Source organism: Pseudopipra pipra, chromosome 2 (assembly GCF_036250125.1).
Source record: "Pseudopipra pipra isolate bDixPip1 chromosome 2, bDixPip1.hap1, whole genome shotgun sequence".
In the NCBI taxonomy this organism is placed as follows: Eukaryota; Metazoa; Chordata; class Aves; order Passeriformes; family Pipridae; genus Pseudopipra; species Pseudopipra pipra.
In genome coordinates, this window is record NC_087550.1 from 40,023,719 (window position 1) to 40,039,321 (window position 15,603).

The window sequence follows — 15,603 nt, forward strand, 5'->3', positions numbered from 1 at the left end:
AATTTTGTAATACTATTACCAATCTTTCCTATGTTAAAGGATTTACACTAATTGGAGGATGTTTCAGAACAATAATTGTAATCCTACTAAATATTAAACATCCTTTACCTTTAGTTTTTCAGATGTAGTTCAGTATTATATAAAAGTATCTTTTTTTTAAATAAATTTTCTGACGTAGAACCTTAAGATAGAGCTCTGAGGTGGATCTGTCTTCTTAATTCCTTATGTGCACTCCTAAGACCAGAAGCTGATTTTTTATGGAATGGAAACTAAAAAATAGACTTTTTAAAATAATGGAACCTGACAACAAGATAAAAACAACAACAAAAATCTCACCATTTACTGTTACATCCTTACAGAGTGCTGCCTTTTCAACAACAAATCCCAGGCTGACTATAAAAGCTGGTTGCTGTGTCCCTGAGCCCCTTTGTGAGCTTGCTCTCAGAAGCCTGTACCACACTGTAGATTCCATGCTAGCTGTTTCTCTCTGTCTGTCCCTTCCCCCACTTTTGACTTGAAGAGACATTTGAAACTTTTCACAGTCTTCTCTTCCCTGGCATTTCAATAGCCTCTGGAGACTGACAGTTCTCCTCTTTCAGAGGATCCCATCTAACTCAACCTCCGGGGCAAGAAGCAAGGCAACCATCCATCTATCTGGGTGGCCACACTGTGTATGAAAAAATTAAACAGTTATCCAGCCTGTCACATCTTTTATAAAGAAAACTAACATAAGACAGCTATTTTAAAGCTCTTACATTACATCCTTTATGCTAACACTTTGAAAGGAAAACAGACAGATGCTTAATAATCACTTTCATTGCTAATAATACAACTGATAATTTAATACGAAAAGATTTTATCATAGATGGAATTGATGGTGTCTTTGCAGTTACTCTTTCTTGTTACTTCTTACTAGAAGATTCCAACTGAAACGCCTTTTAACTTTGCCAAAATTGTACTTTTGGATTGAAATTTTCTCCACTGAGTGTCTGTCAGGAAGATGATTTATTTATTTATTTTTTTACAAATGTTTCAGCAAAAAATGATTCAGTCATTTCTGCACAAAGCTAACAGAAAGATACACTTTCACTGATTTTAAAGTATAACAAATTCAGCAGTTACTTTAAGAACACTTTGCAGCAAAGTCTTGACCTTTTAGCAGAATTTGTTTTTAAGCCAGAGGTGTTTCTGATACAATCCCAGTGATAAAACTGCTTTTTTCCATTCTGGAAAACACTGAAAAATATCCCTTCACAGGAGCTTGGAAAGTTCTAAAAGTTTGAGAGATATATTCCTCAGTTTCTGCCTTCCAACTCAGAGCTTTGACTTGTTTGAGCAAGTTTCACACCTGGAAAGTGACTGAATATGGTCCAGAATACAGTTACAAAGACCAAGGAAGACTCTTCCTGAATTTCAGTGCCACTTAATGTGGTCCATGGGATGCAAACCTGTGAACTAATTAATAGTTTATTTTCCTAGAGCTTTAGGTTATTTCTTCTTTGGTGCTAAAGTGACATGGCAGTGAAGGAAATATGAAAAAAAGCATCACAACATCTGAGTCAAGGACAAAAAACAGATGGCAAGAGACAACTGTTGAGGTGAGGAGCAGATTGGGACAAGGAACCTGAGGGAGTGCAAGAAGGTTGAAGATGGGAAAGAGATTGTAATTAATAAGCAAAGAAATGGACTTTGAGAAGAGGAACATAAGGAACATGGGAATTAGCACTGTGGAAGCTACACAAGTAATGAATTGTGATCAAAAGGCAAGTATGAAAGAACGAAATGAGGAAACAAGGCAGAAAAGTAATAATAGAAATGTAAGATTTGTACTAAAAAATTTGGAATAATTATAGAGACAAAGAGGTCTCAACTCTGTAAGAATATGACTTAAACATTTGCAGTGACAGACAAATTGCAATACGTGGGACACTGCTAGCCAATACTCAGAGAAGCAGATATAATGGATTAAGTTGACATCCCAATCCAAGGCCTGGAGGAAAACCCGACACTGAAAACACACTGCTGCACAAATGTAATGGAATCACACCTTTCTGGGGTATGATTTTATACCAGTTTTCATTTGTTATTACTTGTGTGTTAGGAGAGTCTCTTAAGCAGATTTAAAAATCTAATACATTTTCTTGAATGTCTTTATGATTATATGATGGGATTTTTTTGTTTGTTTTTTTGGTGCATGCGGGTTTCTTTTGTTCTTTTTTGAAGATGGAAGTTACACTTTGAAAATCAGATAAAAATAACAGAGTTGTAGTGTCAAAACATTGAAAAGTAAGTGATAGCATAAAAGTTCCCTGCATTACTTCAGTCTCTTCCCCCATTTTTGCTCCAAAGGTGAATTTTTGTTTTTTGGACACATGAGAAGTTCATGTTTGAGCACTTGAGAATCGGAAAGAAGCCACCAAAAATTTCTGTTTCTGACTTTCGAGCAAACACAGATGTGTTTAGGAAATTGTCTTGCAGCTCAGCTCATAACCCTTGAAGTTCCCTTGAAATAGATCAATTCACTTTAGTAGCATGTGTAAGCATATTGTAGTAGCTGTGATCACAACACTAGTAAGACATCATCTGCTTTAAAAAGCAGTAGCTTTGAATGTTGCAGATGGTATCAAGACATTAACAAAGCAGGGTATGTTCCTTGGTATTGGTTATTGGTGCAGCTGTTAAGTTAATGAAGTCAGTATATATTCAGTTTTAAGTGTAGACACATTTTATTTGATCTTGCATAGAACAGCTGTGAAATAAATGCTATAATTAATGTTCTGTTGTTTACACTGAAATCTGTATATATATATATATAATATATGTATAATAGATGATAAACTCCGTTTAATTTTTTTAGTTTCTTGTACCTAAGATGGAAGATAATCAGATAATTGCACTTTCTTCAGAAAACATTTAAAAGTTTCAAAGTCATCTTCATTTGTGCTTTCACCTGCCAAGTCACCATCAATAAAATTTACTATTAGATGAAATCAATTTCCTTTATTAAATTAATGCCTTCTTTACATACCTAGATTTATCATGTACTCAACATGTTAATACAGGCTATTCCAGTTGTACTTGAAGAAATAACCTCATTCTAGCTTCCTTTTGTATTAAGTTTGTATAGGGAGTTTCACATTTTCTACTCCTAGAAAACTGTCATATAAAGGATAAACCTCAAAGTGAAAGTCAAATGTTGAATTTAATCCCTTTGCAGGGGCAAGCAGGTAGGTAAACTAGGGAATATTGGTTTTTTTGTTATTTTAATCACAGCTACTAGAAACCCTCACTTTCAGGCATTCTTGGTCAAATGCTTCTTCTATGGGGTAACATGGTACAGAACTTAAAAAAGTAGAATTGTCAACTCTTTTGGGAGACTCTGAGACTGAATATAATCTGAGGTTTTCTCAGACTCAAGAAAGTGATTTACAGATGTAGTTTTTCTTCCCCTCTCCTTCTGCCCTTTTTCTGTTTACATTTGGAAAAAGTTTTTTGGCTTGTTTGCTTTTTTGTTTTCAAATGAGTTCACAAATTCAGTTATATACACTTCACCAAATAAAGACTTTATACTAGTGTCATTCAGGCTTCTTGGGGGTAACATTATTCAGCTTTACTTATGCATTACATTATTTATTGTATTATCTTGTACATTTCATTATATTCCATATTTCCTCTTTTTCTTTGTGTATCTCTGAAATGCTCAAGTGACTACTCCAGAAGGCAATGGAGGTCTGAAAACTACAGGAACTTGTCTTCTTAGTACTTCCTTCACAGAGTCACAAATCTTCTGTAACAATATATAATGGCATTTCTGTGGAACACATAAGTTGCCTATGTAATAGGTTTCAGATTTTTGTTATTTTCCTCAACAGAAGAATCACCTAGGGCTGAAAGCTCATTATTTAAAAATAATGAAAAACTTAAGTCACTACTAGTGTAGTTAGAGAAAAAATATTTTCTTTTGCAACATCTTTCTTTTTTGGGAGTCACAATGGTATCCAAATATTTTACAAAGTAAGCTGCAAAGCTCTGGTCTATAAGGGCAGAATTCTGTCTACAATTGTTAGATACATAAAAAAAAAGTCTTTTATTTTTCTCTTAAGTAGTAACATAAATCAGAGGAACCTGGAATTGTTCAATATCTTTGAAAAAAATCAGGCCATTTATATTTAGCTATTGAAATATGAGTTAGGACACTAAATTTAGTACCCAGCACTGTTTGCATTCAGCAGTCATGGACTCTGACCATTCTATAATTCAATGGAGGACACTGTTTTCATCCTTTTGTGCTCATGGCTCTTTGGAGATGTATGTTAGGAAGACAGTGGGTTTAATCTTTGTAACTATTGAGTTTTCATTGCTGCTGGAATATTTAGGTATAATTATGGGTTGATCTTAAAATTCTGTGGTCCTCAGAGAACCTCTCATTTCCCTTTTCTTTTCTCTACTTTGAAGATTATGAATCACCACAATCCCCTACTAGTTCTCTATTCAGAACAGCTAATGATACCATGGGATGGCTGCAGCAGTAAGCAGATATGTGGTTTTTTTCCATTCTTTACCCCTTTGTGCATTTTGCTCCCATATTTGTAGAAAAAATCATTCTCCAGGGGACACTAGATTCTTCCTGTACATATGGTGAAGATCAAGCTGGAAAGAATGAGGAAAATTTTGAGTTTGCTTTTCCTAGCATATTAACTAGTAGTTGTATCATAGCATCAAAAACAATGCATTGTATCTCATAACAGGTGTTCCAAATATGTCTCTCATAAGGTTAGGAAAGCTAGGAGAGAATATGAATCTACAAATCCCTTCTGATCTTTATTCTGCCTCTCAAACTACAAAACTATATTGCACTTGCACAAAGCATGCACAGAAAAGAGGAGCCCTCTCTGATGGTCAGTTCATCCTTGTTTCTGTCAGTAGCCAGAAGACTGATTTTTAAGAACTTGTTCCTCTGGTTTCCTATGGGCCAGTTCCTCACAAAGCCAGTAACACTCAGTGGAGTGTCAGTGTATAAATGGGTTTGGTATAAAGTTAAGATACATCTGTCACTTTTCTATGTCTCTCCCACTGTCTCTGACTTCTGCAGAGACAAGGGAGAGCTCAGCCTGTCCCCTTCTTTTAATAATTGAATACCGCAGCACTCCTAGTTAGCTCTTCGATGACCATTGTTTTGGTAGCAACATACTGCCTATACCTGCAAACATCAAAATATATAGTACCCAGCCCATTTTCTCTTCAACCAGGCAGCAGTGGAAATTTACTGGTGGTATTCACCAAGTAACAGAATGGCCTCATCATCCTTGAGGTGCTTGACGAACAGTACAGTTTTGTCATCCTCTCTTACTTAGATCATTGTTCAGAGAAAAACCACATTCAGTTTACAAGTTTCTCTTACAGAATCTAAAAGACCATTGTGGCATGCTATAAATCTATGATATTCATTCCACTGCTTCATTCCGCTGCTTCAAAACTTTTTCAAATAGGTTAATTTTCTCCCAGTCTTTATGTTGGACCAGATGTCACCTGTCTGCATTTCTGAAAATTTAGGAGTCTTAAGTCCCCAGAGGCTTTTTTTTTTTTAATGCAGCAACTTCTTTGCATTGTTAACATCTCCAGTTTGTTAATTATCTGCTGTAACTGAAAGCTTTCATAGTAGGCTCTGAATCTTCTGGTGTTTGCCAAAGGCCTGAAGAATTATGTGTCACATTTACACATAATTCTGCTTATGCTGCTACAAAATTTTCCTATAACTCTAATTATACAGCCATGAGGAGTATATCCAGATGTTCTAGGGGAGGACAAAATATAGTGGTTGCCACTAAAATTATACAGCTGTGTACTAAAACAGGGCCAATGCATACCTTTCAAAAGTTAGTGTTTTCAAGTACTGTTCTCCAGGTACCTCCAGAAACTCCTCATAAATGGGAGGGGAAGAGTAAGAGAAGGTTTCATTATACTCTAAAGCTACTCCCCCCAGTGCTGTTGCAGACACAGGTGAGGGGGAGAAATTTGTGCAGCCAACTATTTTCTTCAGAATTTACTCCCTATCTTTTACTTGTATTCTGCAATTGGTTAAGAAAGAGCAGTGAAATATCCCAATAATAATGGTACTGCTCAGATCGCTCTGCATGTGGCAAAGAATATATTACACTCTGCTTAAAAGAAGGGGAGAGATTGAACGAAAAGGAAAGAAGTGCAAAACAAATAACAGAGGAGCTCAGAAACAACTCAGACTCTGCAGATGTGCTGCATCTGTTTGCTTGTCCAGTGGGGACACTGAGATAGAGAGATTAAGGCATTTATTCAGAGACAGTTAGACAACTAGACCAGATACGCAAAATGCAGCTAGGTTGACTTGAAGTCCATAGCAATAATAGTACTGTAGCAAAGGAGTGAATATAATTCACTGTCTATGCATCAAACATTGAACATATATGGCATAAAACAGATCACAATCTTACAATGGTGGAGTAAAGCAGGAACTCACCTTGCAAAGTATACACACAATCAAATGAAATTTTAACCCATTTTAAATCTGTGAAAGATAAAACTGGCACTCATACAAATCCAGCGCCTTCCTAATTATATTAAAGGAAAAGGTACAAATATCTCCTTGTAGAAATATTGCTGAAGTTAAAAAGAAGGCACTGAACATTAAAAGCTGTCATTCAAAAGAAATGTGCACTTTGACATGAACTCAGGTGAACATGAGCCAAAAGCAAAAATAGTGTGTAACCCAATGGGTATAACACAGGGGCCTCAGTGTAGTCTTTAAAAGTAACCCGGATCTATAAACTTCACAAAGGAAGATAAAGGCCATAACCTCCAGTCTTTACGACTTAAAAAAAATTTGCATTCTTTTAATTCTGTCTCTACCTGTAAAAATAAGCAAACAATGAAAGTCACCTCTTCATAAGTAATTCCTCACTATTGTCATAAATAGCTACAGTATGCAAAAAAATACATTTATTAGCAAAAATGCTTCTGGCTTTAATGTTCACTTTGGAAATATTGAGAAATGGAACCTCATAAGTTATTCATTAGATGAGAATTAATGCAGTCACTATTCCTGGTTTCTGATTAAGTGCTGTCTTGTAACCTAGTAACATTGGAAATAATGACCAGATGATAATTTTCTGCAAATTGAGTCAATGAAGAGAAGCTTTGATATGTCAAGTTGCAACACTACTTGCCCAACAGAAATTGCCTGGAGACTCATTTACAGTTGTGGACACAATTTTCTTCTGTGTTTGTATGGGATAGTGTATACAGATAAAGTCCATCTCTAATGATGGATTCATTCTCGCTCTTCCACTGTGATAGTTAAGGTAGTGGGAAATGGTGATGAAGGAACAAAAATCTACAATCTCAGAATAATGTAAAAAAGGAATTTAAGTTTTTTTTCAGCTCATCCTCACTGAAAATAGTGGGCAGAATTCATTAAACTGCTAGCTGTAAATCCTCTGACAGACTTCCACATAGTATACAGGACCACAAAAGTGTATAGAACTCTCATCACTAACATCCTATCTTGCTGGAGGCTTCAATATAAAAGACAAGTGAAAGACACAGAGGAAAAACTTCTATTAGTATTGCCAGTTTAGGACTGGAGTTGTGTAAGAACACTCAGCAAATTCCAGAATTAATCCAGAATCCTTTTTCATTAATCTAAAAAAAATTAAGGTCTGTTTCTAAAAACTAGTCAGCAAGTACCTGGGATAGGAAAAATGAATAAGTACAAAGACAAGTTAGTACAGAAAAATGCACACGCACATACACACATATATGTACCCCACAGAAGTTCAGAAAGCATGCACGGTTGAAATGGAGTCACTGAAGCAAAGAAAAATCTCAGAGAATAGGAACTACACAATAGTTACTCAGTTAATGTGTAAGTTAAAAAGCGATCTAACTACTTGTGGAACGCAAAGGGGGAAAAATGCAAGGAAAAAAAAAACACAGAAGGGCAGAAAAGTATTAAATGTTAAAGCAGAAAGTTGCCATTGCGACAGAAAGAAAAAAAAAAAGGATTAGAATCAGCTTGAAACCTGAGGGCAGCCATTAGAGAGAGGCAGAGTGGGAACCCACTCCGTGTATGGCTAGATGCGAAGCGGCCGAGGAAGACGCGGAAGGCTGATGCGGAGGAGCGGCGCCAGCAGCCCAGCCCCGGGGCTCGGCCGGGCGGGTGCTGCGGGGGGCGGCGCTGCGGGGGCGGGCGCGGAGCGCGGGGCGCACCGCCGGGGCCGGGCGAGGCGGGGCGCTGCCACGGGCTGGAGCGGGATGCGGTTAACAGCGCTGGATGATGGGGAAGGGACCATGGAGCAAAGGGGCTGCCGGAGCCGCGGCGTTTACAGCTGCTGGCCTCGGGCTGGCTGCCCCGGGTGTGCCTCCAGCCAGAGCAGCCGCCGTGTAAAGACGGAGATCGCGCGGTGCCGTGCGGGCAGGAACCGCGGCTCCTGGCTCCCTGGCTCCGGCTGCAGAGCGAGGGGGTAGGGAGGATCATCACCCCTGGAGGGGAATAAAATGTATTACAAAAAAAAATCTTTAATAAACAATCTTCTGGAAGGAGGATGGACAAGGGGATAAGGAGAGGATGGGGTCAGAAAGTGGTGGATGGGAAAAACTGGTGGTCTGGATTAGGGGAGCAGGAGATCAGGGGACAGCACTCCCCAACTGACCCTCTTGCCTTCATGCTCCGGGGCAGAGAAGTGAAGAGGAGAAAATCAGGGAGAAAGGTGGAGAGGAGCAGGAGGAGGAGGAGGAAGGGGCGGGGGGGTGCTTGCGCGCTTAGGGGTAGGGGCGAGCGGCGGGCGGCAGTGTGAGATGGCATTCGCATGAACACACATCGACATCATCTATACATCCACACGCGTCTGGGTAGGGGCGGGCAGAGCCTCCGCCGCACCCCCGGGAGCAGCCGGGGGAGGCGCCTTGATCCCCCCGCCGGGAGGGGGCACGGCGGGGCCGGGAGGGGCTCGCGGGAGCTGCTGAAGCGGATGCCTTCACCTGGGGCTCTCCATCAGTGAGAGAGGCGAGAAGAGGCAGTCGGGTTTGGAGAACTACCTCTGGATGGTTTAAAAAAGAAAACAACAAAAAAACAGAAAAGAAAAAGGAAAAAACCCAACTCTACAATCCTCTACTCCCCCAGGCTCAACACCATAAGGGACTGCTATATTTGAGGCTGTCAGAAGGATGGGAGAGAGAGACTGAGAGTCAGGGCGAGAGAGACGGTGCCACAGCAGCGGTAAGTGTCTCTGCCGTTCCCCCAGCCAGGCACTGATTTCCCTGGTTAGACTTTGGAGTGTGTGCAGATTATTCGTTGCAATATCCATCGCGGCATCTCTGTGAGCAGTCTGCTGTGAAGCCGGCAGTGGTGAGAGATCCCGGTTTTGGGCTCCTACTACAGGCTTATGTGTTTTGGTTTTTTTTTGTTTTGAATCTTACGTTGAAATTGTTGTCATAATTGAGCAGAAAAGTTGAAGCAGAAATTACTGTGGTCTGCTGTATGCTTCCTATCCTTTAACTAGCGAAGCAAACTACTGCAGTGAATGAGTTGTGAAGAGAGATGTGAGGCTTTTAGAAAAAAATACATACTCCAGAGAAGAAATGCCTGTTTCAATGTACTATTTTTTTATATCTGGGAGAGCTACCATGCTAATGCTTGACGTTTAATCAGGAAATAACCCAGCATATTAAATTTATAGAGATGCACTTAAAGTTGTGCTGTTTTGGAGTTCGGAATGGTACTTGGCTTTGGGATAAACAATTATCTCTAGAATTAGAAAAGTACAGTGGCTGGACCATTCTCCTTTGCTGACAGGCAAAAGAGATGGAATTACATAAAGATGCACTGATTTTTCCTCTCTGATGTGAGGACAGTTGATAAGACTATGTGGAATGTCCATGAACTGGCTAGAAGACAAACTTAGAGTTATTGGAACATAGAGCATGAACTGTTTTTAAGATTTTTATATGAGAAAAAAAATCATCCATTACTGTATCTGTACTTTAGATGTTTAGTTCCGTTCCTCTTGAGCACAGAAACTTCATACAACAGAAGTTACACAAGGTAGTGTAATGTGAGGACTAAAGTTTTCTATGTTCTGCAATATTTCAGAAATTGAACAAAGTTTTTGCAAAGTTATTTTTTTAATTTAAAAAGTTCTATTTTACTAAAACGACATATTTTCTTTTTTTTGTTGCTTTTTTTTGGGGGAGGTTGTTTTGGTTTGGGTTTTTTTGGGGTTTTTTTTTGTTTTTTTTTTTAAATGAAGAAGCTGGTGCCAGTTTTTTTTCTGAGGAGTTACAGCATTCTTCTGGACTTCAGTGAGCTTTTGATGAGACCCTGAAGTTTGAAACTACATATAAATTACACACTCACTATTAGCCAAAAGCCAAGGAGGGATTCCTGATAATTAAAATTTGAATGATATTTTCTAATTAATAAAAGTGTAATTAATTCTTGCTGAATTATAGTACTACTCCTTCAGAAGTACTTTGTGGCAATCAATATTAACACAAAATCAGTTTGTCATGATTAATGTTATTACAGTGGATATTGAAAGAATTAGCAATAATTGGGCCATTACCTTAAAGAGCTATCAAATTATCTCTTAGAATTTCTAAAAGTATATTTAATAAATATACTTTAATTGTTATAGCACTTAGCTACAAAGTTTCAAAACCCCTTTTTCTCTCTTGTTGTGGGGGAAAACTCTTGTTTACTAGTGTGAGGTATGCCAAAAGGAAGACAGAAAACTAAGATGTGAACTGTAGTAACTGAGGAATGTTTCATGTACAGAGGCCTTCGGTGGCAATATACTTTTAACTATGGGAATGTATAAGAGAAGTGGTTAAGAAAACAAAGTCTGGGAAGACAACAAATATATTAAGGAGAGTAAAGTGTTAAGCATCCTTGGAGGTGATAACAGCTAGGTAGTCTTATAAGGGGACTATTCAACATGCAACGCTTCCATTTCATATACTTACAAGGCAAATGCCCATGCAAAAAGTCAGAACTTGCAGAGCATGATATAAAAGTGTGAAGATAGCTATGGATAGTTGGGAGATTAAGAATGTAGATTTTAGTTTTATTGGTCAATATGAAGCTGAGGGTCCTACTTTGAATTCTAGGTTAATATATCAGGGTAGGGATCTTAATTTCATTTTATAATGAGGGCAAGTGTACTAAGAATGAAAACAGAAAACTAAAAAAACTTGACTGGCTGAATTATAGCTGAAAATTTGAAAGAAAGGAGCTTTGAAAACAGGTCTTAGGGAAAAATATCCTAGCAGCTAAAATAAAAGGTATGATTAAAAGTTCTGCTATTAAAGGGCAACTTTAAGAAATGCATAACTTGGAGGACTGTAAGAACAGATTTAATACAGGAAGGTCATGACTGGCAAATTTGCTTGAGCCCCCTGAATAAGTTGCTGACATGGTAAACTATTGGGGAATCTGTAATATGATTTATGGGAGTTTCAGAAAATGTCCAGTTCTGTGCTCCACAAAATATTGATTTGGAAAGTAAAATTTTTAAGGAATGCTGGAATGAATTCAAATCTGACTTAGACATAGGGACCAGAGGGTGTCAGTAAAGGTAAAGAGCTCTGGATGGAAGGAGGAGGTTAAAAGTATGATGCTTTAAGTGACAGTCTGAGATCCAGTTTTCCTTCTTGCTTGTTATAAAGCTGGTATGTTCGAAAAGGGTAAATCTGATATGCTAGCAGTATAGAAAAATCTGTCCCACTAAACAGATTCAACAGACTGGAAGTTTTCTGATCAGGTTAATGACAGGAATATTTATTTTAAATAATTAATGCAAGTCTTTACAAAAGGCATCATAGAAAATTATATGTTAAGAATATACATGCCAAGGCATTGAGCCCTCTGAGGTGATTGGTTCAGTGGCATTGAAACAAAAATAGTTCTTCTGAACGATTTTGTTTTTCTACATGTAGCCTGCAACACAGATCTTAGTTCCTCTGAATGCACTGCGTAATTTGTCACTGCTGGTTTGCTCCCTCCATATGCTCCTGCTAACTGCTTCTGCATTGCACTTTCTATCAGTTTCAGAACAACCTCAATCATTTGAACAATGTCTTGTACACTAAAATGCTAAACTGAAATCCATCGCAGTTTATACTGCATTCTTAATTTCCTGAGAATCAGTGTCAAATAGACATTTGCTAGCTAATATTATATTAGTAGGGGCTTTATAGTATTTATTTTCCTCCTTCTGTGCATGGCTTCTCTAATGCTTTTTTCAGAGTCTGTTACACCCTGGATTACCAACTTCTTAGCACTTTACAAGGGAAAAATACTCTTTCTGGAAGTGATGGAGTCCCTATTGATTCTTATCTTCTGAGTGATTTTGATCAATAACACTATATTAGGGGATGGTGCCTTTTCAAAAATTATGAAATTGTTAAAACTTGGTAAGATAAATACGTTCTTATTTTGCTTAAAGATTTAAAAGTCTCATACTGTACATGTATGTATGTGTAGATGTGTTTATACACATGTATGAGAGCAATGATTTTGTGTCTTTGTAAGCTGGAATGGAAGCAACAGTAACATTTTCTGGTTAATGGAAGGAAATGTAATCTGTTCTGGTTTACAATTAATTTCTTGTCTGATTTATGAAAATATCGCAAAGTGTGTGAACCTTAAGAAAATCTAATCTTTGCTTATGTGCTGCTTTCTAAAAGGAAATTCAGGATGATTCACTGTACTTCATAAAGGCAACAAATCAATTCTAAGGTGTTGCAAGTGGATATGTAATAAGGGAAATACAATGTCAAATTCTGTATGTTGTGAATACAATAAAACATCAGAATTACCATCCGTGTTACAGCTGATGTTCTTGATCACACATGCCCATACTTATTCTATATAGTCATCCACTTAGACTAGCTCCTAAGCTTACAGAGTCATGAGGTTATGTCAGAATGACAGAGTAATGCATGCTGTCATGTGCTAGTTAAAACATCATAGCTCACCTCGTTACATCTCCTTCAGGACCAAACTTACGTGTCAGTCTTGGGAAAAATTGATAACTCTTCTCCATTCCCATCCCTAGAAATAGAAAATACATCAAACTCTTTCCATCCATCAGAAATCTCTTTTAGGAATTTCCTTTTTCAGTATGCTCTTAAAGGTTTTATTGTAAATGGTGTTAAAACATGATGTTATCGTTGGGGAACCTTCTGCTCCTGGAACTAAAAACAGACAAACTTTGATCATCGCAGTTCCTGAGAGGGGTAAAGGATAACAACTTTTCACTCAACATACAAGGACTGTGGCTTCAGCCTCCTTGTGAGTGAGAAACGTTCTGCTTCTAATAGTTAAAGATTTACTATATATTCAGTGGGACTCCTAGCCTTCAAATTATTTTGATCAAGACTAAATATATGACTTTGTAATTGATGCAGACACAGTATCAGGCCAGTCTTTTAGGTGTCTTCCTTTACCAAATAACATCACTTTACAAGAATTCATGAATCCCATTTTATTTTTATCAGTTTTATAGTCTTCATTAAGTACATGAGGGACACTGCCTTGTGGCTGCAACATTCCTGCTATAGATTGTAACCAACCTGATATAGCAAAGCACTCAACCAAGAGTAGTGGCTACACAGATGGGCAGGTAAATGAAAAAGACTGTTTGGTCGTAGTATCAGAAGAAGCTAATGTAAAAGCATAACCTCCTCATAATATTACTTTGAGAAGACATTCAGGCACTAAACTTGAAAAGTTTTAATTCTTGCTTAGCCATGAAGAGACATATCTAGAAGACGTGTCTGCTGCAATATTTTCCCCACAAATATGGCCTCAAAAGTACATGGCAAGGAGCTTAACAGAAATTTACTCTTGGAAAAGGTGATTAATTATTACCTGTTTAAGAACATATGCATTATATTTTCTGAAAGATCACCCATTATCCCTGTTAGCTTCTCCACAGCTTTTATATGCTATTTACTCTTCGTTATTTGCAGGTCTCCACATAGAGTTGAGGTGTAATGAGCAAAACCACATCAAAATGAGTCAACAAAATCATAGTGCATGTTTTACCTCTTCTTCTGAGATAGTTCTCACAGAGCAAATTTTCCAAAAGTTAAATATTTTAGACACTCCAGAAAATTACTCTGGACATGCTGAAACATTTGTATGACATTGAGCACTGCTGGTCTGATAGAGTCATTCAGCTTTATCAAATTCATATTACTGTGAAGTAATCGGGATTATTCATTTATCTTTATGTTTATTCCTGTGATGGCTTGCATAGGGGACAAAATGTACAGACGAAATGGATGGAATAGAAAATACTGAAAATTTCATGAACTCTCTTGTTCCTATATAGGAATTTTAGTATGTCTAGCACAGAAATTCATTTGAAGTCCTGGACATAGAAACAAATTAAAATTCCCTTCAATCTGTTTTTCCTATGCTCACTAATATTTTTTCCACAAGCATTCATTGCCTGGAATATTATTCTACAGCCCACTTTCTGGACCAAATTAATGATAGTAAACTTTGTATGTAAGGTTGCACTTTCAAAACTGGAATAAAACCATATATAGTTCTGTACCTACTACCTAGGTTACTTTGATGTTCAGTTTACCAATTGCATATATAAATAGTAGAATTTCATTTTTGGTTAACTTGTAGGTACATCTATTTACATATATTAAAAAAATGCAAATGCCACTTTAAAATGCAGTTGCCTCAGATGTCCAATTCACATCATAAGTCCATACTAAATATTATTTAGTCTCTGATTGTCATAGAAAATTTTTTTATTGTTGTTTTATGAGCAAGGTCCTTTATTTCTTTCTAAATCTTACCATCATCGTGGCAGAAGGCATAACAATCATAAATCAAGATTGCATTGTACTAGTGACGGCAAACATGAAATGGTCCCTGAATCAAAGAACATATGGCTTCACTCAAAAAATTCCTTTTTTTGCTGTTATTTATGACCTTTGAAAAGCTTATATCTGAGGGAAGACATCTGTGTTTCACAACCATGCTACCATGATCATGCACAGATTTCTTCAAGATCACCTCCTACACCAGAAAAAAGCCCAAGATACGATCTGGAACACAATGACATATGTAATGATCACACATACGTGCTATAAAATGTCTTGCAAATTTGTCTGAAGACTCTACCAGCAGTCCACAATTACTTCTGAAATGTGTATTTTTTAGACGTCTTTTCTAAATTGACTTATTCTTCAGGTTTCCAAATTCTTGTACAGATTAAATCTTAATAAAATAAGTATATGGGCTTTCACAAGACATTCTTTTAGAAAATAAGTTCTCTTTATTAAAATTTTTTATTTGTTTTGGTCAATCAAAAAATCATTAATTAAAAAAAAAAAATTACCCTTGTGCCATGGCCTTATTCTTTCTTTGTTTTTTTTTACTTTTGCACATCTTAGGTGATACAAGGTCTTGATTTCTCAGTCTCATACTGTGCAAGATGCTCGAAATGTTACTCCCCTGTAACACCTGCAATGTCATGTATTGTTGCCACTTACATAAAAGTCGGCTCAGGGAATGTGGGAATAAAGCCATGACTTCTCCGATGT

The 15,603-nt window shown here is 37.3% G+C and overlaps 1 protein-coding gene across 7 annotated transcripts in view; it reads left to right on the plus strand.

Moving 5' to 3' along the window:
- The first annotated feature begins 8,321 nt into the window (after positions 1–8,321).
- Positions 8,322–15,603, plus strand: part of CNTN5 (contactin 5) — a 605,150-nt gene continuing 597,868 nt past the window's right edge. For 3 of the 7 annotated variants that reach the window (XM_064645133.1, XM_064645136.1, XM_064645134.1), the window contains exon 1: positions 8,861–9,250. The gene's annotated coding sequence lies outside the window, so the exon portion shown is untranslated. Of the gene's footprint in view, positions 8,496–8,617; positions 8,742–8,860; positions 9,251–15,603 lie in introns of those variants that run through there. The other 4 variants (XM_064645135.1, XM_064645137.1, XM_064645131.1 and 1 more) reach the window with 3 other exon arrangements.